The following is a 17,370-nucleotide window of genomic DNA, read 5'->3' on the forward strand; positions in this document are numbered from 1 at the left end:
GGGCCATGCTGACTCTGGTTTCTCTTCATAACGCACAAGTCTTTCGCCTTTTACTAAAGACTTCCGTGGAGAGGAACAAACATGAGTTGAATATATTTTTGGCAGGCTTTGCTTAATGGCTGAGCCTTTTGAAATTGTGAAAAGTCAAAGAGCTGTCTAGGTCAGAAATCAAGCGTCCACAAAGGAGAGCTCGGGCGGAGGTGATAAGCAGCAGCCATCGTTATGCACACCTCCAAATGTGGCACCATATCAAGTGAGATTTGTGCCAAGAGCCTGGCGTGGACATCCAACACTTGGGGATTATCGCTTCTCGGCCTTTTGGCTAAGATCAAGTGTAGTATCTGTTCTTATCAGTTTAATATCTGATATGTCCTCTATATGAGGACTACATATTAAGCAGATTTTTGGCAAGAGGAGCAGAAATGTGGAGCTTGCTCCCTTCTCTCCACGCATCGACCTAGCATTGCAGTGCCGCTGGGAATGGTGCACTCTGTTGTTACCCTGTAGAAAAGCAAACACTCAAGACCTGCTGGGAGACTTGGTGAGAAACCAGAGTCAGCTATTTGGACCCAATGTAAGTGGTTCAGGGATCTATCGCTTAAACAGGCTTAAAAGCCAATCACAGTAGTCAGGGCAGGAGCTAATAAAGACGTGTATAATTTTGGTTGCCAGATGGGGGCGGGGTGGGAATGTTGCATACTGGGCTCTGACATGCGGAAAGAAAAGGCCTACCGTGAAGGTGGTGAATGTGACCGAGAGGCTCCACCGCTGCTCTCCAACACAGGGCCATGCTGACTCTGGTTTCTCTTCATAACGCACAAGTCTTTCGCCTTTTACTAAAGACTTCCGTGGAGAGGAACAAACATGAGTTGAATATATTTTTGGCAGGCTTTGCTTCATGGCTGAGCCTTTTGAAATTGTGAAAAGTCAAAGAGCTGTCTAGGTCAGAAATCAAGCGTCCACAAAGGAGAGCTCGGGCGGAGGTGATAAGCAGCAGCCATCGTTATGCACACCTCCAAATGTGGCACCATATCAAGTGAGATTTGTGCCAAGAGCCTGGCGTGGACATCCAACACTTGGGGATTATCGCTTCTCGGCCTTTTGGCTAAGATCAAGTGTAGTATCTGTTCTTATCAGTTTAATATCTGATATGTCCTCTATATGAGGACTACATATTAAGCAGATTTTTGGCAAGAGGAGCAGAAATGTGGAGCTTGCTCCCTTCTCTCCACGCATCGACCTAGCATTGCAGTGCCGCTGGGAACGGTGCACTCTGTTCTTACCCTGTAGAAAAGCAAACACTCAAGACCTGCTGGGAGACTTGGTTAGAAACCAGAGTCAGCTATTTGGACCCAATGTAAGTGGTTCAGGGATCTATCGCTTAAACAGGCTTAAAAGCCAATCACAGTAGTCAGGGCAGGAGCTAATAAAGACGTGTATAATTTTGGTTGCCAGATGGGGGCGGGGTGGGAATGTTGCATACTGGGCTCTGACATGCGGAAAGAAAAGGCCTACCGTGAAGGTGGTGAATGTGACCGAGAGTCTCCACCGCTGCTCTCCAACACAGGGCCATGCTGACTCTGGTTTCTCTTCATAACGCACAAGTCTTTCGCCTTTTACTAAAGACTACCGTGGAGAGGAACAAACATGAGTTGAATATATTTTTGGCAGGCTTTGCTTCATGGCTGAGCCTTTTGAAATTGTGAAAAGTCAAAGAGCTGTCTAGGTCAGAAATCAAGCGTCCACAAAGGAGAGCTCGGGCGGAGGTGATAAGCAGCAGCCATCGTTATGCACACTTCCAAATGTGGCACCATCTCAATTGAGATTTGTGCCAAGAGCCTGGCGTGGACATCCAACACTTGGGGATTATCGCTTCTCGGCCTTTTGGCTAAGATCAAGTGTAGTATCTGTTCTTATCAGTTTAATATCTGATATGTCCTCTATATGAGGACTACATATTAAGCAGATTTTAGGCAAGAGGAGCAGAAATGTGGAGCTTGCTCCCTTCTCTCCACGCATCGACCTAGCATTGCAGTGCCGCTGGGAACGGTGCACTCTGTTCTTACCCTGTAGAAAAGCAAACACTCAAGACCTGCTGGGAGACTTGGTGAGAAACCAGAGTCAGCTATTTGGACCCAATGTAAGTGGTTCAGGGATCTATCGCTTAAACAGGCTTAAAAGCCAATCACAGTAGTCAGGGCAGGAGCTAATAAAGACGTGTATAATTTTGGTTGCCAGATGGGGGCGGGGTGGGAATGTTGCATACTGGGCTCTGACATGCGGAAAGAAAAGGCCTACCGTGAAGGTGGTGAACGTGACCGAGAGGCTCCACCGCTGCTCTCCAACACAGGTCCATGCTGACTCTGGTTTCTCTTCATAACGCACAAGTCTTTCGCCTTTTACTAAAGACTTCCGTGGAGAGGAACAAACATGAGTTGAATATATTTTTGGCAGGCTTTGCTTCATGGCTGATCCTTTTGAAATTGTGAAAAGTCAAAGAGCTGTCTAGGTCAGAAATCAAGCGTCCACAAAGGAGAGCTCGGGCGGAGGTGATAAGCAGCAGCCATCGTTATGCACACCTCCAAATGTGGCACCATATCAAGTGAGATTTGTGCCAAGAGCGTGGCGTGGACATCCAACACTTGGGGATTATCGCTTCTCGGCCTTTTGGCTAAGATCAAGTGTAGTATCTGTTCTTATCAGTTTAATATCTGATATGTCCTCTATATGAAGACTACATATTAAGCAGATTTTTGGCAAGAGGAGCAGAAATGTGGAGCTTGCTCCCTTCTCTCCACGCATCGACCTAGCATTGCAGTGCCGCTGGGAACGGTGCACTCTGTTCTTACCCTGTAGAAAAGCAAACACTCAAGACCTGCTGGGAGACTTGGTGAGAAACCAGAGTCAGTTATTTGGACCCAATGTAAGTGGTTCAGGGATCTATCGCTTAAACAGGCTTAAAAGCCAATCACAGTAGTCAGGGCAGGAGCTAATAAAGACGTGTATAATTTTGGTTGCCAGATGGGGGCGGGGTGGGAATGTTGCATACTGGGCTCTGACATGCGGAAAGAAAAGGCCTACCGTAAAGGTGGTGAATGTGACCGAGAGGCTCCACCGCTGCTCTCCAACACAGGGCCATGCTGACTCTGGTTTCTCTTCATAACGCACAAGTGTTTCGCCTTTTACTAAAGACTTCCGTGGAGAGGAACAAACATGAGTTGAATATATTTTTGGCAGGCTTTGCTTCATGGCTGAGCCTTTTGAAATTGTGAAAAGTCAAAGAGCTGTCTAGGTCAGAAATCAAGCGTCCACAAAGGAGAGCTCGGGCGGAGGTGATAAGCAGCAGCCATCGTTATGCACACCTCCAAATGTGGCACCATATCAAGTGAGATTTGTGCCAAGAGCCTGGCGTGGACATCCAACACTTGGGGATTATCGCTTCTCGGCCTTTTGGCTAAGATCAAGTGTAGTATCTGTTCTTATCAGTTTAATATCTGATATGTCCTCTATATGAGGACTACATATTAAGCAGATTTTTGGCAAGAGGAGCAGAAATGTGGAGCTTGCTCCCTTCTCTCCACGCATCGACCTAGCATTGCAGTGCCGCTGGGAACGGTGCACTCTGTTCTTACCCTGTAGAAAAGCAGACACTCAAGACCTGCTGGGAGACTTGGTGAGAAACCAGAGTCAGCTATTTTGACCCAATGTAATGGTTCAGGGATCAATCGCTTAAACAGGCTTAAAAGCCAATCACAGTAGTCAAGGCAGGAGCTAATAAAGACGTGTATAATTTTGGTTGCCAAATGGGGGCGGGGTGGGAATGTTGCATACTGGGCTCTGAAATGCGGAAAGAAAAGATCTACCGTAAAGGTGGTGAATGTGACTGAGAGGCTCCACCGCTGCTCTCCAACACAGGGCCTTGCTGACTCTGGTTTCTCTTCATAACGCACAAGTCTTTCGCCTTTTACTAAAGACTTCTGTGGAGAGGAACAAACATGAGTTGAATATATTTTTGGCAGGCTTTGCTTCATGGCTGAGCCTTTTGAAATTGTGAAAAGTCAAAGAGCTGTCTAGGTCAGTAATCAAGCGTCCACAAAGGAGAGCTCGGGCGGAGGTGATAAGCAGCAGCCATCGTTATGCACACCTCCAAATGTGGCACCATCTCAAGTGAGATTTGTGCCAAGAGCCTGGCGTGGACATCCAACACTTGGGGATTATCGCTTCTCGGCCTTCTGGCTAAGATCAAGTGTAGTATCTGTTCTTATCAGTTTAATATCTGATATGTCCTCTATATGAGGACTACATATTAAGTAGATTTTTGGAAAGAGGAGCAGAAATGTGGAGCTTGCTCCCTTCTCTCCACGCATCGACCTAGCATTGCAGTGCCGCTGGGAACGGTGCACTCTGTTCTTACCCTGTAGAAAAGCAAACACTCAAGACCTGCTGGGAGACTTGGTGAGAAACCAGAGTCTGCTATTTGGACCCAATGTAAGTGGTTCAGGGATCTATCGCTTAAACAGGCTTAAAAGCCAATCACAGTAGTCAGGGCAGGAGCAAATAAAGACGTGTATAATTTTGGTTGCCAAATGGGGGCGGGGTGGGAATGTTGCATACTGGGCTCTGACATGCGGAAAGAAAAGGCCTACCGTAAAGGTGGTGAATGTGACCGAGAGGCTCCACCGCTGCTCTCCAACACAGGGCCATGCTGACTCTGGTTTCTCTTCATAACGCACAAGTCTTTCGCCTTTTACTAAAGACTTCCGTGGAGAGGAACAAACATGAGTTGAATATATTTTTGGCAGGCTTTGCTTAATGGCTGAGCCTTTTGAAATTGTGAAAAGTTAAAGAGCTGTCTAGGTCAGAAATCAAGCGTCCACAAAGGAGAGCTCGGGCGGAGGTGATAAGCAGCAGCCATCGTTATGCACACCTCCAAATGTGGCACCATATCAAGTGAGATTTGTGCCAAGAGCCTGGCGTGGACATCCAACACTTGGGGATTATCGCTTCTCGGCCTTTTGGCTAAGATCAAGTGTAGTATCTGTTCTTATCAGTTTAATATCTGATATGTCCTCTATATGAGGACTACATATTAAGCAGATTTTTGGCAAGAGGAGCAGAAATGTGGAGCTTGCTCCCTTCTCTCCACGCATCGACCTAGCATTGCAGTGCCGCTGGGAACGGTGCACTCTGTTGTTACCCTGTAGAAAAGCAAACACTCAAGACCTGCTGGGAGACTTGGTGAGAAACCAGAGTCAGCTATTTGGACCCAATGTAAGTGGTTCAGGGATCTATCGCTTAAACAGGCTTAAAAGCCAATCACAGTAGTCAGGGCAGGAGCTAATAAAGACGTGTATAATTTTGGTTGCCAAATGGGGGCGGGGTGGGAATGTTGCATACTGGGCTCTGACATGCGGAAAGAAAAGGCCTACCGTGAAGGTGGTGAATGTGACCGAGAGGCTCCACCGCTGCTCTCCAACACAGGGCCATGCTGACTCTAGTTTCTCTTCATAACGCACAAGTCTTTCGCCTTTTACTAAAGACTTCCGTGGAGAGGAACAAACATGAGTTGAATATATTTTTGGCAGGCTTTGCTTCATGGCTGAGCCTTTTGAAATTGTGAAAAGTCAAAGAGCTAGGTCAGAAATCAAGCGTCCACAAAGGAGAGCTCGGGCGGAGGTGATAAGCAGCAGCCATCGTTATGCACACCTCCAAATGTGGCACCATATCAAGTGAGATTTGTGCCAAGAGCCTGGCGTGGACATCCAACACTTGGGGATTATCGCTTCTCGGCCTTTTGGCTAAGATCAAGTGTAGTATCTGTTCTTATCAGTTTAATATCTGATATGTCCTCTATATGGGGACTACATATTAAGCAGATTTTTGGCAAGAGGAGCAGAAATGTGGAGCTTGCTCCCTTCTCTCGACACATCGACCTAGCATTGCAGTGCCGCTGGGAACGGTGCACTCTGTTCTTACCCTGTAGAAAAGCAAACACTCAAGACCTGCTGGTAGACTTGGTGAGAAACCAGAGTCAGCTATTTGGACCCAATGTAAGTGGTTCAGGGATCTATCGCTTAAACAGGCTTAAAAGCCAATCACAGTAGTCAGGGCAGGAGCTAATAAAGACGTGTATAATTTTGGTTGCCAGATGGGGGCGGGGTGGGAATGTTGCATACTGGGCTCTGACATGCGGAAAGAAAAGGCCTACCGTGAAGGTGGTGAATGTGACCGAGAGGCTCCACCGCTGCTCTCCAACACAGGGCCATGCTTACTCTGGTTTCTCTTCATAACGCACAAGTCTTTCGCCTTTTACTAAAGACTTCCGTGGAGAGGAACAAACATGAGTTGAATATATTTTTGGCAGGCTTTGCTTCATGGCTGAGCCTTTTGAAATTGTGAAAAGTCAAAGAGCTGTCTAGGTCAGAAATCAAGCGTCCACAAAGGAGAGCTCGGGCGGAGGTGATAAGCAGCAGCCATCGTTATGCACACCTCCAAATGTGGCACCATCTCAAGTGAGATTTGTGCCAAGAGCCTGGCGTGGACATCCAACACTTGGGGATTATCGCTTCTCGGCCTTTTGGCTAAGATCAAGTGTAGTATCTGTTCTTATCAGTTTAATATCTGATATGTCCTCTATATGAGGACTACATATTAAGCAGATTTTTGGCAAGAGGAGCAGAAATGTGGAGCTTGCTCCCTTCTCTCCACGCATCGACCTAGCATTGCAGTGCCGCTGGGAACGGTGCACTCTGTTCTTACCCTGTAGAAAAGCAAACACTCAAGACCTGCTGGGAGACTTGGTGAGAAACCAGAGTCAGCTATTTGGACCCAATGTAAGTGGTTCAGGGATCTATCGCTTAAACAGGCTTAAAAGCCAATCACAGTAGTCAGGGCAGGAGCTAATAAAGACGTGTATAATTTTGGTTGCCAGATGGGGGCGGGGTGGGAATGTTGCATACTGGGCTCTGACATGCGGAAAGAAAAGGCCTACCGTGAAGGTGGTGAATGTGACCGAGAGGCTCCATCGCTGCTCTCCAACACAGGGCCATGCTGACTCTGGTTTCTCTTCATAACGCACAAGTCTTTCGCCTTTTACTAAAGACTTCCGTGGAGAGGAACAAACATGAGTTGAATATATTTTTGGCAGGCTTTGCTTCATGGCTGAGCCTTTTGAAATTGTGAAAAGTCAAAGAGCTGTCTAGGTCAGAAATCAAGCGTCCACAAAGGAGAGCTCGGGCGGAGGTGATAAGCAGCAGCCATCGTTATGCACACCTCCAAATGTGGCACCATCTCAAGTGAGATTTGTGCCAAGAGCCTGGCGTGGACATCCAACACTTGGGGATTATCGCTTCTCGGCCTTTTGGCTAAGATCAAGTGTAGTATCTGTTCTTATCAGTTTAATATCTGATATGTCCTCTATATGAGGACTACATATTAAGCAGATTTTTGGCAAGAGGAGCAGAAATGTGGAGCTTGCTCCCTTCTCTCCACGCATCGACCTAGCATTGCAGTGCCGCTGGGAACGGTGCACTCTGTTCTTACCCTGTAGAAAAGCAAACACTCAAGACCTGCTGGGAGACTTGGTGAGAAACCAGAGTCAGTTATTTGGACCCAATGTAAGTGGTTCAGGGATCTATCGCTTAAACAGGCTTAAAAGCCAATCACAGTAGTCAGGGCAGGAGCTAATAAAGACGTGTATAATTTTGGTTGCCAGATGGGGGCGGGGTGGGAATGTTGCATACTGGGCTCTGACATGCGGAAAGAAAAGGCCTACCGTGAAGGTGGTGAATGTGACCGAGAGGCTCCACCGCTGCTCTCCAACACAGGGCCATGCTGACTCTGGTTTCTCTTCATAACGCACAAGTCTTTCGCCTTTTACTAAAGACTTCCGTGGAGAGGAACAAACATGAGTTGAATATATTTTTGGCAGGCTTTGCTTCATGGCTGAGCCTTTTGAAATTGTGAAAAGTCAAAGAGCTGTCTAGGTCAGAATTCAAGCGTCCACAAAGGAGAGCTCGGGCGGAGGTGATAAGCAGCAGCCATCGGTATGCACACCTCCAAATGTGGCACCATCTCAAGTGAGATTTGTGCCAAGAGCCTGGCGTGGACATCCAACACTTGGGGATTATCGCTTCTCGGCCTTTTGGCTAAGATCAAGTGTAGTATCTGTTCTTATCAGTTTAATTTCTGATATGTCCTCTATGAGAGGACTACATATTAAGCAGATTTTTGGCAAGAGGAGCAGAAATGTGGAGCTTGCTCCCTTCTCTCCACGCATCGACCTAGCATTGCAGTGCCGCTGGGAACGGTGCACTCTGTTCTTACCCTGTAGAAAAGCAAACAGTCAAGACCTGCTGGGAGACTTGTTGAGAAACCAGAGTCAGCTATTTGGACCCAATGTAAGTGGTTCAGGGATCTATCGCTTAAACAGGCTTAAAAGCCAATCACAGTAGTCAGGGCAGGAGCTAATAAAGACGTGTATAATTTTGGTTGCCAAATGGGGGCGGGGTGGGAATGTTGCATACTGGGCTCTGACATGCGGAAAGAAAAGGCCTACCGTAAAGGTGGTGAATGTGACCGAGAGTCTCCAGCGCTGCTCTCCAACACAGGGCCATGCTGACTCTGGTTTCTCTTCATAACGCACAAGTCTTTCGCCTTTTACTAAAGACTTCCGTGGAGAGGAACAAACATGAGTTGAATATATTTTTGGCGACTTTGCTTCATGGCTGAGCCTTTTGAAATTGTGAAAAGTCAAAGAGCTGTCTAGGTCAGAAATCAAGCGTCCACAAAGGAGAGCTCGGGCGGAGGTGATAAGCAGCAGCCATCGTTATGCACACCTCCAAATGTGGCACCATCTCAAGTGAGATTTGTGCCAAGAGCCTGGCGTGGACATCCAACACTTGGGGATTATCGCTTCTCGGCCTTTTGGCTAAGTTCAAGTGTAGTATCTGTTCTTATCAGTTTAATATCTGATATGTCCTCTATATGAGGACTACATATTAAGCAGATTTTTGGCAAGAGGAGCAGAAATGTGGACCTTGCTCCCTTCTCTCCACGCATCGACCTAGCATTGCAGTGCCTCTGGGAACGGTGCACTCTGTTCTTACCCTTTAGAAAAGCAAACACTCAAGACCTGCTGGGAGACTTGGTGAGAAACCAGAGTCAGCTATTTGGACTCAATGTAAGTGGTTCAGGGATCTATCGCTTAAACAGGCTTAAAAGCCAATCACAGTAGTCAGGGCAGGAGCTAATAAAGACGTGTATAATTTTGGTTGCCAGATGGGGGCGGGGTGGGAATGTTGCATACTGGGCTCTGACATGCGGAAAGAAAAGGCCTACCGTGAAGGTGGTGAATGTGACCGAGAGGCTCCACCGCTGCTCTCCAACACAGGGCCATGCTGACTCTGGTTTCTCTTCATAACGCACAAGTCTTTCGCCTTTTACTAAAGACTTCCGTGGAGAGGAACAAACATGAGTTGAATATATTTTTGGCAGGCTTTGCTTCATGGCTGAGCCTTTTGAAATTGTGAAAAGTCAAAGAGCTGTCTAGGTCAGAAATCAAGCGTCCACAAAGGAGAGCTCGGGCGGAGGTGATAAGCAGCAGCCATCGTTATGCACACCTCCAAATGTGGCACCATATCAAGTGAGATTTGTGCCAAGAGCCTGGCGTGGACATCCAACACTTGGGGATTATCGCTTCTCGGCCTTTTGGCTAAGATCAAGTGTAGTATCTGTTCTTATCAGTTTAATATCTGATATGTCGTCTATATGAGGACTACATATTAAGCAGATTTTTGGAAAGAGGAGCAGAAATGTGGAGCTTGCTCCCTTCTCTCCACGCATTGACCTAGCATTGCAGTGCCGCTGGGAACGGTGCACTCTGTTCTTATCCTGTAGAAAAGCAAACACTCAAGACCTGCTGGTAGACTTGGTGAGAAACCAGAGTCAGCTATTTGGACCCAATGTAAGTGGTTCAGGGATCTATCGCTTAAACAGGCTTAAAAGCCAATCACAGTAGTCAGGGCAGGAGCTAATAAAGACGTGTATAATTTTGGTTGCCAGATGGGGGCGGGGTGGGAATGTTGCATACTGGGCTCTGACATGCGGAAAGAAAAGGCCTACCGTGAAGGTGGTGAATGTGACCGAGAGTCTCCACCGCTGCTCTCCAACACAGGGCCATGCTGACTCTGGTTTCTCTTCATAACGCACAAGTCTTTCGCCTTTTACTAAAGACTTCCGTGGAGAGGAACAAACATGAGTTGAATATATTTTTGGCAGGCTTTGCTTCATGGCTGAGCCTTTTGAAATTGTGAAAAGTCAAAGAGCTGTCTAGGTCAGAAATCAAGCGTCCACAAAGGAGAGCTCGGGCGGAGGTGATAAGCAGCAGCCATCGTTATGCACACTTCCAAATGTGGCACCATCTCAATTGAGATTTGTGCCAAGAGCCTGGCGTGGACATCCAACACTTGGGGATTATCGCTTCTCGGCCTTTTGGCTAAGATCAAGTGTAGTATCTGTTCTTATCAGTTTAATATCTGATATGTCCTCTTTATGAGGACTACATATTAAGCAGATTTTAGGCAAGAGGAGCAGAAATGTGGAGCTTGCTCCCTTCTCTCCACGCATCGACCTAGCATTGCAGTGCCGCTGGGAACGGTGCACTCTGTTCTTACCCTGTAGAAAAGCAAACACTCAAGACCTGCTGGGAGACTTGGTGAGAAACCAGAGTCAGCTATTTGGACCCAATGTAAGTGGTTCAGGGATCTATCGCTTAAACAGGCTTAAAAGCCAATCACAGTAGTCAGGGCAGGAGCTAATAAAGACGTGTATAATTTTGGTTGCCAGATGGGGGCGGGGTGGGAATGTTGCATACTGGGCTCTGACATGCGGAAAGAAAAGGCCTACCGTGAAGGTGGTGAACGTGACCGAGAGGCTCCACCGCTGCTCTCCAACACAGGTCCATGCTGACTCTGGTTTCTCTTCATAACGCACAAGTCTTTCGCCTTTTACTAAAGACTTCCGTGGAGAGGAACAAACATGAGTTGAATATATTTTTGGCAGGCTTTGCTTCATGGCTGAGCCTTTTGAAATTGTGAAAAGTCAAAGAGCTGTCTAGGTCAGAAATCAAGCGTCCACAAAGGAGAGCTCGGGCGGAGGTGATAAGCAGCAGCCATCGTTATGCACACCTCCCTATGTGGCACCATCTCAAGTGAGATTTGTGCCAAGAGCCTGGCGTGGACATCCAACACTTGGGGATTATCGCTGCTCGGCCTTTTGGCTAAGATCAAGTGTAGTATCTGTTCTTATCAGTTTAATATCTGATATGTCCTCTATATGAGGACTACATATTAAGCAGATTTTTGGCAAGAGGAGCAGAAATGTGGAGCTTGCTCCCTTCTCTCCACGCATCGACCTAGCATTGCAGTGCCGCTGGGAACGGTGCACTCTGTTCTTACCCTGTAGAAAAGCAAACACTCAAGACCTGCTGGGAGACTTGGTGAGAAACCAGAGTCAGCTATTTGGACCCAATGTAAGTGGTTCAGGGATCTATTGCTTAAACAGGCTTAAAAGCCAATCACAGTAGTCAGGGCAGGAGCTAATAAAGACGTGTATAATTTTGGTTGCCAGATGGGGGCGGGGTGGGAATGTTGCATACTGGGCTCTGACATGCGGAAAGAAAAGGCCTACCTAAAGGTGGTGAATGTGACCGAGAGGCTCCACCGCTGCTCTCCAACACAGAGCCATGATGACTCTGGTTTCTCTTCATAACGCACAAGTCTTTCGCCTTTTACTAAAGACTTCCGTGGAGAGGAACAAACATGAGTTGAATATATTTTTGGCAGGCTTTGCTTCATGGCTGAGCCTTTTGAAATTGTGAAAAGTCAAAGAGCTGTCTAGGTCAGAAATCAAGCGTCCACAAAGGAGAGCTCGGGCGGAGGTGATAAGCAGCAGCCATCGTTATGCACACCTCCAAATGTGGCACCATATCAAGTGAGATTTGTGCCAAGAGCCTGGCGTGGACATCCAACACTTGGGGATTATCGCTTCTTGGCCTTTTGGCTAAGATCAAGTGTAGTATCTGTTCTTATCAGTTTAATATCTGATATGTCGTCTATATGAGGACTACATATTAAGCAGATTTTTGGAAAGAGGAGCAGAAATGTGGAGCTTGCTCCCTTCTCTCCACGCATTGACCTAGCATTGCAGTGCCGCTGGGAACGGTGCACTCTGTGATTATCCTGTAGAAAAGCAAACACTCAAGACCTGCTGGTAGACTTGGTGAGAAACCAGAGTCAGCTATTTGGACCCAATGTAAGTGGTTCAGGGATCTATCGCTTAAACAGGCTTAAAAGCCAATCACAGTAGTCAGGGCAGGAGCTAATAAAGACGTGTATAATTTTGGTTGCCAGATGGGGGCGGGGTGGGAATGTTGCATACTGGGCTCTGACATGCGGAAAGAAAAGGCCTACCGTGAAGGTGGTGAATGTGACCGAGAGTCTCCACCGCTGCTCTCCAACACAGGGCCATGCTGACTCTGGTTTCTCTTCATAACGCACAAGTCTTTCGCCTTTTACTAAAGACTACCGTGGAGAGGAACAAACATGAGTTGAATATATTTTTGGCAGGCTTTGCTTCATGGCTGAGCCTTTTGAAATTGTGAAAAGTCAAAGAGCTGTCTAGGTCAGAAATCAAGCGTCCACAAAGGAGAGCTCGGGCGGAGGTGATAAGCAGCAGCCATCGTTATGCACACTTCCAAATGTGGCACCATCTCAATTGAGATTTGTGCCAAGAGCCTGGCGTGGACATCCAACACTTGGGGATTATCGCTTCTCGGCCTTTTGGCTAAGATCAAGTGTAGTATCTGTTCTTATCAGTTTAATATCTGATATGTCCTCTATATGAGGACTACATATTAAGCAGATTTTAGGCAAGAGGAGCAGAAATGTGGAGCTTGCTCCCTTCTCTCCACGCATCGACCTAGCATTGCAGTGCCGCTGGGAACGGTGCACTCTGTTCTTACCCTGTAGAAAAGCAAACACTCAAGACCTGCTGGGAGACTTGGTGAGAAACCAGAGTCAGCTATTTGGACCCAATGTAAGTGGTTCAGGGATCTATCGCTTAAACAGGCTTAAAAGCCAATCACAGTAGTCAGGGCAGGAGCTAATAAAGACGTGTATAATTTTGGTTGCCAGATGGGGGCGGGGTGGGAATGTTGCATACTGGGCTCTGACATGCGGAAAGAAAAGGCCTACCGTGAAGGTGGTGAACGTGACCGAGAGGCTCCACCGCTGCTCTCCAACACAGGTCCATGCTGACTCTGGTTTCTCTTCATAACGCACAAGTCTTTCGCCTTTTACTAAAGACTTCCGTGGAGAGGAACAAACATGAGTTGAATATATTTTTGGCAGGCTTTGCTTCATGGCTGATCCTTTTGAAATTGTGAAAAGTCAAAGAGCTGTCTAGGTCAGAAATCAAGCGTCCACAAAGGAGAGCTCGGGCGGAGGTGATAAGCAGCAGCCATCGTTATGCACACCTCCAAATGTGGCACCATATCAAGTGAGATTTGTGCCAAGAGCGTGGCGTGGACATCCAACACTTGGGGATTATCGCTTCTCGGCCTTTTGGCTAAGATCAAGTGTAGTATCTGTTCTTATCAGTTTAATATCTGATATGTCCTCTATATGAAGACTACATATTAAGCAGATTTTTGGCAAGAGGAGCAGAAATGTGGAGCTTGCTCCCTTCTCTCCACGCATCGACCTAGCATTGCAGTGCCGCTGGGAACGGTGCACTCTGTTCTTACCCTGTAGAAAAGCAAACACTCAAGACCTGCTGGGAGACTTGGTGAGAAACCAGAGTCAGTTATTTGGACACAATGTAAGTGGTTCAGGGATCTATCGCTTAAACAGGCTTAAAAGCCAATCACAGTAGTCAGGGCAGGAGCTAATAAAGACGTGTATAATTTTGGTTGCCAGGTGGGGGCGGGGTGGGAATGTTGCATACTGGGCTCTGACATGCGGAAAGAAAAGGCCTACCGTGAAGGTGGTGAATGTGACCGAGAGGCTCCACCGCTGCTCTCCAACACAGGGCCATGCTGACTCTGGTTTCTCTTCATAACGCACAAGTCTTTCGCCTTTTACTAAAGACTTCCGTGGAGAGGAACAAACATGAGTTGAATATATTTTTGGCAGGCTTTGCTTCATGGCTGAGCCTTTTGAAATTGTGAAAAGTCAAAGAGCTGTCTAGGTCAGAAATCAAGCGTCCACAAAGGAGAGCTCGGGCGGAGGTGATAAGCAGCAGCCATCGTTATGCACACCTCCAAATGTGGCACCATATCAAGTGAGATTTGTGCCAAGAGCGTGGCGTGGACATCCAACACTTGGGGATTATCGCTTCTCGGCCTTTTGGCTAAGATCAAGTGTAGTATCTGTTCTTATCAGTTTAATATCTGATATGTCCTCTATATGAGGACTACATATTAAGCAGATTTTTGGCAAGAGGAGCAGAAATGTGGAGCTTGCTCCCTTCTCTCCACGCATCGACCTAGCATTGCAGTGCCGCTGGGAACGGTGCACTCTGTTCTTACCCTGTAGAAAAGCAAACACTCAAGACCTGCTGGGAGACTTGGTGAGAAACCAGAGTCAGCTATTTGGACCCAATGTAAGTGGTTCAGGGATCTATCGCTTAAACAGGCTTAAAAGCCAATCACAGTAGTCAGGGCATGAGCTAATAAAGACGTGTATAATTTTGGTTGCCAGATGGGGGCGGGGTGGGAATGTTGCATACTGGGCTCTGACATGCGGAAAGAAAAGGCCTACCGTGAAGGTGGTGAATGTGACCGAGAGGCTCCACCGCTGCTCTCCAACACAGGGCCATGCTGACTCTGGTTTCTCTTCATAACGCACAAGTCTTTCGCCTTTTACTAAAGACTTCCGTGGAGAGGAACAAACATGAGTTGAATATATTTTTGGCAGGCTTTGCTTCATGGCTGAGCCTTTTGAAATTGTGAAAAGTCAAAGAGCTGTCTAGGTCAGAAATCAAGCGTCCACAAAGGAGAGCTTGGGCGGAGGTGATAAGCAGCAGCCATCGTTATGCACACCTCCAAATGTGGCACCATATCAAGTGAGATTTGTGCCAAGAGCCTGGCGTGGACATCCAACACTTGGGGATTATCACTTCTCGGCCTTTTGGCTAAGATCGAGTGTAGTATCTGTTCTTATCAGTTTAATATCTGATATGTCGTCTATATGAGGACTACATATTAAGCAGATTTTTGGAAAGAGGAGCAGAAATGTGGAGCTTGCTCCCTTCTCTCCACGCATTGACCTAGCATTGCAGTGCCGCTGGGAACGGTGCACTCTGTTCTTACCCTGTAGAAAAGCAAACACTCAAGACCTGCTGGTAGACTTGGTGAGAAACCAGAGTCAGCTATTTGGACCCAATGTAAGTGGTTCAGGGATCTATCGCTTAAACAGGCTTAAAAGCCAATCACAGTAGTCAGGGCAGGAGCTAATAAAGACGTGTATAATTTTGGTTGCCAGATGGGGGCGGGGTGGGAATGTTGCATACTGGGCTCTGACATGCGGAAAGAAAAGGCCTACCGTGAAGGTGGTGAATGTGACCGAGAGTCTCCACCGCTGCTCTCCAACACAGGGCCATGCTGACTCTGGTTTCTCTTCATAACGCACAAGTCTTTCGCCTTTTACTAAAGACTTCCGTGGAGAGGAACAAACATGAGTTGAATATATTTTTGGCAGGCTTTGCTTCATGGCTGAGCCTTTTGAAATTGTGAAAAGTCAAAGAGCTGTCTAGGTCAGAAATCAAGCGTCCACAAAGGAGAGCTCGGGCGGAGGTGATAAGCAGCAGCCATCGTTATGCACACCTCCAAATGTGGCACCATCTCAAGTGAGATTTGTGCCAAGAGCCTGGCGTGGACATCCAACACTTGGGGATTATCGCTTCTCGGCCTTTTGGCTAAGATCAAGTGTAGTATCTGTTCTTATCAGTTTAATATCTGATATGTCCTCTATATGAGGACTACATATTAAGCAGATTTTTGGCAAGAGGAGCAGAAATGTGGAGCTTGCTCCCTTCTCTCCACGCATCGACCTAGCATTGCAGTGCCGCTGGGAACGGTGCACTCTGTTCTTACCCTGTAGAAAAGCAAACACTCAAGACCTGCTGGTAGACTTGGTGAGAAACCAGAGTCAGCTATTTGGACCCAATGTAAGTGGTTCAGGGATCTATCGCTTAAACTGGTTTAAAAGCCAATCACAGTAGTCAGGGCAGGAGCTAATAAAGACGTGTATAATTTTGGTTGCCAGATGGGGGCGGGGTGGGAATGTTGCATACTGGGCTCTGACATGCGGAAAGAAAAGGCCTACCGTGAAGGTGGTGAACGTGACCGAGAGGCTCCACCGCTGCTCTCCAACACAGGTCCATGCTGACTCTGGTTTCTCTTCATAACGCACAAGTCTTTCGCCTTTTACTAAAGACTTCCGTGGAGAGGAACAAACATGAGTTGAATATATTTTTGGCAGGCTTTGCTTCATGGCTGATCCTTTTGAAATTGTGAAAAGTCAAAGAGCTGTCTAGGTCAGAAATCAAGCGTCCACAAAGGAGAGCTCGGGCGGAGGTGATAAGCAGCAGCCATCGTTATGCACACCTCCAAATGTGGCACCATATCAAGTGAGATTTGTGCCAAGAGCCTGGCGTGGACATCCAACACTTGGGGATTATCGCTTCTCGGCCTTTTGGCTAAGATCAAGTGTAGTATCTGTTCTTATCAGTTTAATATCTGATATGTCCTCTATATGAGGACTACATATTAAGCAGATTTTTGGCAAGAGGAGCAGAAATGTGGAGCTTGCTCCCTTCTCTCCACGCATCGACCTAGCATTGCAGTGCCGCTGGGAACGGTGCACTCTGTTCTTACCCTGTAGAAAAGCAAACACTCAAGACCTGCTGGTAGACTTGGTGAGAAACCAGAGTCAGCTATTTGGACCCAATGTAAGTGGTTCAGGGATCTATCGCTTAAACAGGCTTAAAAGCCAATCACAGTAGTCAGGGCAGGAGCTAATAAAGACGTGTATAATTTTGGTTGCCAGATGGGGGCGGGGTGGGAATGTTGCATACTGGGCTCTGACATGCGGAAAGAAAAGGCCTACCGTGAAGGTGGTGAATGTGACCGAGAGCCTCCACCGCTGCTCTCCAACACAGGGCCATGCTGACTCTGGTTTCTCTTCATAACGCACAAGTCTTTCGCCTTTTACTAAAGACTTCCGTGGAGAGGAACAAACATGAGTTGAATATATTTTTGGCAGGCTTTGCTTCATGGCTGAGCCTTTTGAAATTGTGAAAAGTCAAAGA

At 47.1% G+C, this 17,370-nt stretch overlaps 45 non-coding genes across 45 annotated transcripts; all 45 read left to right on the forward strand.

Moving 5' to 3' along the window:
- Positions 1–9: 9 nt before the first annotated feature.
- LOC133016522 (U5 spliceosomal RNA) lies at positions 10–121 on the forward strand. Its single transcript, XR_009681891.1, has one exon. It is a non-coding gene; the product is annotated as a U5 spliceosomal RNA (small nuclear RNA).
- Positions 122–302: 181 nt separating this feature from the next.
- LOC133016209 (U2 spliceosomal RNA) lies at positions 303–494 on the forward strand. The gene has a single exon (XR_009681603.1). It is a non-coding gene; the product is annotated as a U2 spliceosomal RNA (small nuclear RNA).
- A 298-nt stretch (positions 495–792) lies between these two features.
- Positions 793–905, forward strand: LOC133016627 (U5 spliceosomal RNA). Its single transcript, XR_009681991.1, has one exon. It is a non-coding gene; the product is annotated as a U5 spliceosomal RNA (small nuclear RNA).
- Positions 906–1,085: 180 nt separating this feature from the next.
- LOC133017363 (U2 spliceosomal RNA) lies at positions 1,086–1,277 on the forward strand. The gene has a single exon (XR_009682678.1). It is a non-coding gene; the product is annotated as a U2 spliceosomal RNA (small nuclear RNA).
- A 298-nt stretch (positions 1,278–1,575) lies between these two features.
- Positions 1,576–1,688, forward strand: LOC133016925 (U5 spliceosomal RNA). The gene has a single exon (XR_009682276.1). It is a non-coding gene; the product is annotated as a U5 spliceosomal RNA (small nuclear RNA).
- Positions 1,689–1,868: 180 nt separating this feature from the next.
- LOC133016281 (U2 spliceosomal RNA) lies at positions 1,869–2,060 on the forward strand. The gene has a single exon (XR_009681670.1). It is a non-coding gene; the product is annotated as a U2 spliceosomal RNA (small nuclear RNA).
- Positions 2,061–2,358: 298 nt separating this feature from the next.
- Positions 2,359–2,471, forward strand: LOC133016789 (U5 spliceosomal RNA). Its single transcript, XR_009682143.1, has one exon. It is a non-coding gene; the product is annotated as a U5 spliceosomal RNA (small nuclear RNA).
- A 180-nt stretch (positions 2,472–2,651) lies between these two features.
- On the forward strand, positions 2,652–2,843 carry LOC133016330 (U2 spliceosomal RNA). Its single transcript, XR_009681717.1, has one exon. It is a non-coding gene; the product is annotated as a U2 spliceosomal RNA (small nuclear RNA).
- Positions 2,844–3,141: 298 nt separating this feature from the next.
- LOC133016962 (U5 spliceosomal RNA) lies at positions 3,142–3,254 on the forward strand. The gene has a single exon (XR_009682311.1). It is a non-coding gene; the product is annotated as a U5 spliceosomal RNA (small nuclear RNA).
- A 180-nt stretch (positions 3,255–3,434) lies between these two features.
- Positions 3,435–3,626, forward strand: LOC133017364 (U2 spliceosomal RNA). The gene has a single exon (XR_009682679.1). It is a non-coding gene; the product is annotated as a U2 spliceosomal RNA (small nuclear RNA).
- Positions 3,627–3,923: 297 nt separating this feature from the next.
- On the forward strand, positions 3,924–4,036 carry LOC133016909 (U5 spliceosomal RNA). The gene has a single exon (XR_009682260.1). It is a non-coding gene; the product is annotated as a U5 spliceosomal RNA (small nuclear RNA).
- A 180-nt stretch (positions 4,037–4,216) lies between these two features.
- LOC133016205 (U2 spliceosomal RNA) lies at positions 4,217–4,408 on the forward strand. Its single transcript, XR_009681599.1, has one exon. It is a non-coding gene; the product is annotated as a U2 spliceosomal RNA (small nuclear RNA).
- A 298-nt stretch (positions 4,409–4,706) lies between these two features.
- LOC133016523 (U5 spliceosomal RNA) lies at positions 4,707–4,818 on the forward strand. The gene has a single exon (XR_009681892.1). It is a non-coding gene; the product is annotated as a U5 spliceosomal RNA (small nuclear RNA).
- A 181-nt stretch (positions 4,819–4,999) lies between these two features.
- On the forward strand, positions 5,000–5,191 carry LOC133017365 (U2 spliceosomal RNA). The gene has a single exon (XR_009682680.1). It is a non-coding gene; the product is annotated as a U2 spliceosomal RNA (small nuclear RNA).
- A 298-nt stretch (positions 5,192–5,489) lies between these two features.
- On the forward strand, positions 5,490–5,602 carry LOC133016872 (U5 spliceosomal RNA). Its single transcript, XR_009682224.1, has one exon. It is a non-coding gene; the product is annotated as a U5 spliceosomal RNA (small nuclear RNA).
- A 176-nt stretch (positions 5,603–5,778) lies between these two features.
- Positions 5,779–5,970, forward strand: LOC133016441 (U2 spliceosomal RNA). Its single transcript, XR_009681823.1, has one exon. It is a non-coding gene; the product is annotated as a U2 spliceosomal RNA (small nuclear RNA).
- Positions 5,971–6,268: 298 nt separating this feature from the next.
- On the forward strand, positions 6,269–6,381 carry LOC133016544 (U5 spliceosomal RNA). The gene has a single exon (XR_009681913.1). It is a non-coding gene; the product is annotated as a U5 spliceosomal RNA (small nuclear RNA).
- Positions 6,382–6,561: 180 nt separating this feature from the next.
- On the forward strand, positions 6,562–6,753 carry LOC133017366 (U2 spliceosomal RNA). Its single transcript, XR_009682681.1, has one exon. It is a non-coding gene; the product is annotated as a U2 spliceosomal RNA (small nuclear RNA).
- A 298-nt stretch (positions 6,754–7,051) lies between these two features.
- LOC133016628 (U5 spliceosomal RNA) lies at positions 7,052–7,164 on the forward strand. The gene has a single exon (XR_009681992.1). It is a non-coding gene; the product is annotated as a U5 spliceosomal RNA (small nuclear RNA).
- Positions 7,165–7,344: 180 nt separating this feature from the next.
- LOC133017368 (U2 spliceosomal RNA) lies at positions 7,345–7,536 on the forward strand. The gene has a single exon (XR_009682683.1). It is a non-coding gene; the product is annotated as a U2 spliceosomal RNA (small nuclear RNA).
- Positions 7,537–7,834: 298 nt separating this feature from the next.
- On the forward strand, positions 7,835–7,947 carry LOC133016629 (U5 spliceosomal RNA). The gene has a single exon (XR_009681993.1). It is a non-coding gene; the product is annotated as a U5 spliceosomal RNA (small nuclear RNA).
- A 180-nt stretch (positions 7,948–8,127) lies between these two features.
- Positions 8,128–8,319, forward strand: LOC133016194 (U2 spliceosomal RNA). Its single transcript, XR_009681589.1, has one exon. It is a non-coding gene; the product is annotated as a U2 spliceosomal RNA (small nuclear RNA).
- Positions 8,320–8,617: 298 nt separating this feature from the next.
- On the forward strand, positions 8,618–8,732 carry LOC133016527 (U5 spliceosomal RNA). The gene has a single exon (XR_009681896.1). It is a non-coding gene; the product is annotated as a U5 spliceosomal RNA (small nuclear RNA).
- Positions 8,733–8,909: 177 nt separating this feature from the next.
- LOC133016462 (U2 spliceosomal RNA) lies at positions 8,910–9,101 on the forward strand. Its single transcript, XR_009681843.1, has one exon. It is a non-coding gene; the product is annotated as a U2 spliceosomal RNA (small nuclear RNA).
- Positions 9,102–9,399: 298 nt separating this feature from the next.
- Positions 9,400–9,512, forward strand: LOC133016630 (U5 spliceosomal RNA). Its single transcript, XR_009681994.1, has one exon. It is a non-coding gene; the product is annotated as a U5 spliceosomal RNA (small nuclear RNA).
- Positions 9,513–9,692: 180 nt separating this feature from the next.
- Positions 9,693–9,884, forward strand: LOC133016360 (U2 spliceosomal RNA). Its single transcript, XR_009681745.1, has one exon. It is a non-coding gene; the product is annotated as a U2 spliceosomal RNA (small nuclear RNA).
- A 298-nt stretch (positions 9,885–10,182) lies between these two features.
- On the forward strand, positions 10,183–10,295 carry LOC133016631 (U5 spliceosomal RNA). Its single transcript, XR_009681995.1, has one exon. It is a non-coding gene; the product is annotated as a U5 spliceosomal RNA (small nuclear RNA).
- A 180-nt stretch (positions 10,296–10,475) lies between these two features.
- On the forward strand, positions 10,476–10,667 carry LOC133016307 (U2 spliceosomal RNA). The gene has a single exon (XR_009681695.1). It is a non-coding gene; the product is annotated as a U2 spliceosomal RNA (small nuclear RNA).
- Positions 10,668–10,965: 298 nt separating this feature from the next.
- On the forward strand, positions 10,966–11,078 carry LOC133016632 (U5 spliceosomal RNA). Its single transcript, XR_009681996.1, has one exon. It is a non-coding gene; the product is annotated as a U5 spliceosomal RNA (small nuclear RNA).
- A 180-nt stretch (positions 11,079–11,258) lies between these two features.
- Positions 11,259–11,450, forward strand: LOC133016420 (U2 spliceosomal RNA). Its single transcript, XR_009681802.1, has one exon. It is a non-coding gene; the product is annotated as a U2 spliceosomal RNA (small nuclear RNA).
- Positions 11,451–11,747: 297 nt separating this feature from the next.
- LOC133016633 (U5 spliceosomal RNA) lies at positions 11,748–11,860 on the forward strand. The gene has a single exon (XR_009681997.1). It is a non-coding gene; the product is annotated as a U5 spliceosomal RNA (small nuclear RNA).
- Positions 11,861–12,040: 180 nt separating this feature from the next.
- LOC133016371 (U2 spliceosomal RNA) lies at positions 12,041–12,232 on the forward strand. Its single transcript, XR_009681755.1, has one exon. It is a non-coding gene; the product is annotated as a U2 spliceosomal RNA (small nuclear RNA).
- Positions 12,233–12,530: 298 nt separating this feature from the next.
- On the forward strand, positions 12,531–12,643 carry LOC133016926 (U5 spliceosomal RNA). The gene has a single exon (XR_009682277.1). It is a non-coding gene; the product is annotated as a U5 spliceosomal RNA (small nuclear RNA).
- A 180-nt stretch (positions 12,644–12,823) lies between these two features.
- LOC133016282 (U2 spliceosomal RNA) lies at positions 12,824–13,015 on the forward strand. Its single transcript, XR_009681671.1, has one exon. It is a non-coding gene; the product is annotated as a U2 spliceosomal RNA (small nuclear RNA).
- Positions 13,016–13,313: 298 nt separating this feature from the next.
- LOC133016791 (U5 spliceosomal RNA) lies at positions 13,314–13,426 on the forward strand. Its single transcript, XR_009682145.1, has one exon. It is a non-coding gene; the product is annotated as a U5 spliceosomal RNA (small nuclear RNA).
- Positions 13,427–13,606: 180 nt separating this feature from the next.
- LOC133016332 (U2 spliceosomal RNA) lies at positions 13,607–13,798 on the forward strand. The gene has a single exon (XR_009681719.1). It is a non-coding gene; the product is annotated as a U2 spliceosomal RNA (small nuclear RNA).
- A 298-nt stretch (positions 13,799–14,096) lies between these two features.
- LOC133016634 (U5 spliceosomal RNA) lies at positions 14,097–14,209 on the forward strand. Its single transcript, XR_009681998.1, has one exon. It is a non-coding gene; the product is annotated as a U5 spliceosomal RNA (small nuclear RNA).
- A 180-nt stretch (positions 14,210–14,389) lies between these two features.
- Positions 14,390–14,581, forward strand: LOC133017369 (U2 spliceosomal RNA). The gene has a single exon (XR_009682684.1). It is a non-coding gene; the product is annotated as a U2 spliceosomal RNA (small nuclear RNA).
- Positions 14,582–14,879: 298 nt separating this feature from the next.
- On the forward strand, positions 14,880–14,992 carry LOC133016636 (U5 spliceosomal RNA). Its single transcript, XR_009682000.1, has one exon. It is a non-coding gene; the product is annotated as a U5 spliceosomal RNA (small nuclear RNA).
- A 180-nt stretch (positions 14,993–15,172) lies between these two features.
- LOC133016426 (U2 spliceosomal RNA) lies at positions 15,173–15,364 on the forward strand. Its single transcript, XR_009681808.1, has one exon. It is a non-coding gene; the product is annotated as a U2 spliceosomal RNA (small nuclear RNA).
- Positions 15,365–15,662: 298 nt separating this feature from the next.
- LOC133016638 (U5 spliceosomal RNA) lies at positions 15,663–15,775 on the forward strand. Its single transcript, XR_009682001.1, has one exon. It is a non-coding gene; the product is annotated as a U5 spliceosomal RNA (small nuclear RNA).
- Positions 15,776–15,955: 180 nt separating this feature from the next.
- LOC133017370 (U2 spliceosomal RNA) lies at positions 15,956–16,147 on the forward strand. The gene has a single exon (XR_009682685.1). It is a non-coding gene; the product is annotated as a U2 spliceosomal RNA (small nuclear RNA).
- A 298-nt stretch (positions 16,148–16,445) lies between these two features.
- Positions 16,446–16,558, forward strand: LOC133016792 (U5 spliceosomal RNA). The gene has a single exon (XR_009682146.1). It is a non-coding gene; the product is annotated as a U5 spliceosomal RNA (small nuclear RNA).
- A 180-nt stretch (positions 16,559–16,738) lies between these two features.
- Positions 16,739–16,930, forward strand: LOC133017371 (U2 spliceosomal RNA). Its single transcript, XR_009682686.1, has one exon. It is a non-coding gene; the product is annotated as a U2 spliceosomal RNA (small nuclear RNA).
- A 298-nt stretch (positions 16,931–17,228) lies between these two features.
- Positions 17,229–17,341, forward strand: LOC133016639 (U5 spliceosomal RNA). The gene has a single exon (XR_009682002.1). It is a non-coding gene; the product is annotated as a U5 spliceosomal RNA (small nuclear RNA).
- Positions 17,342–17,370: the final 29 nt, after the last annotated feature.

The sequence above is a fragment of the Limanda limanda genome, chromosome 12, assembly GCF_963576545.1.
Source record: "Limanda limanda chromosome 12, fLimLim1.1, whole genome shotgun sequence".
Lineage (NCBI taxonomy): Eukaryota > Metazoa > Chordata > Actinopteri > Pleuronectiformes > Pleuronectidae > Limanda > Limanda limanda.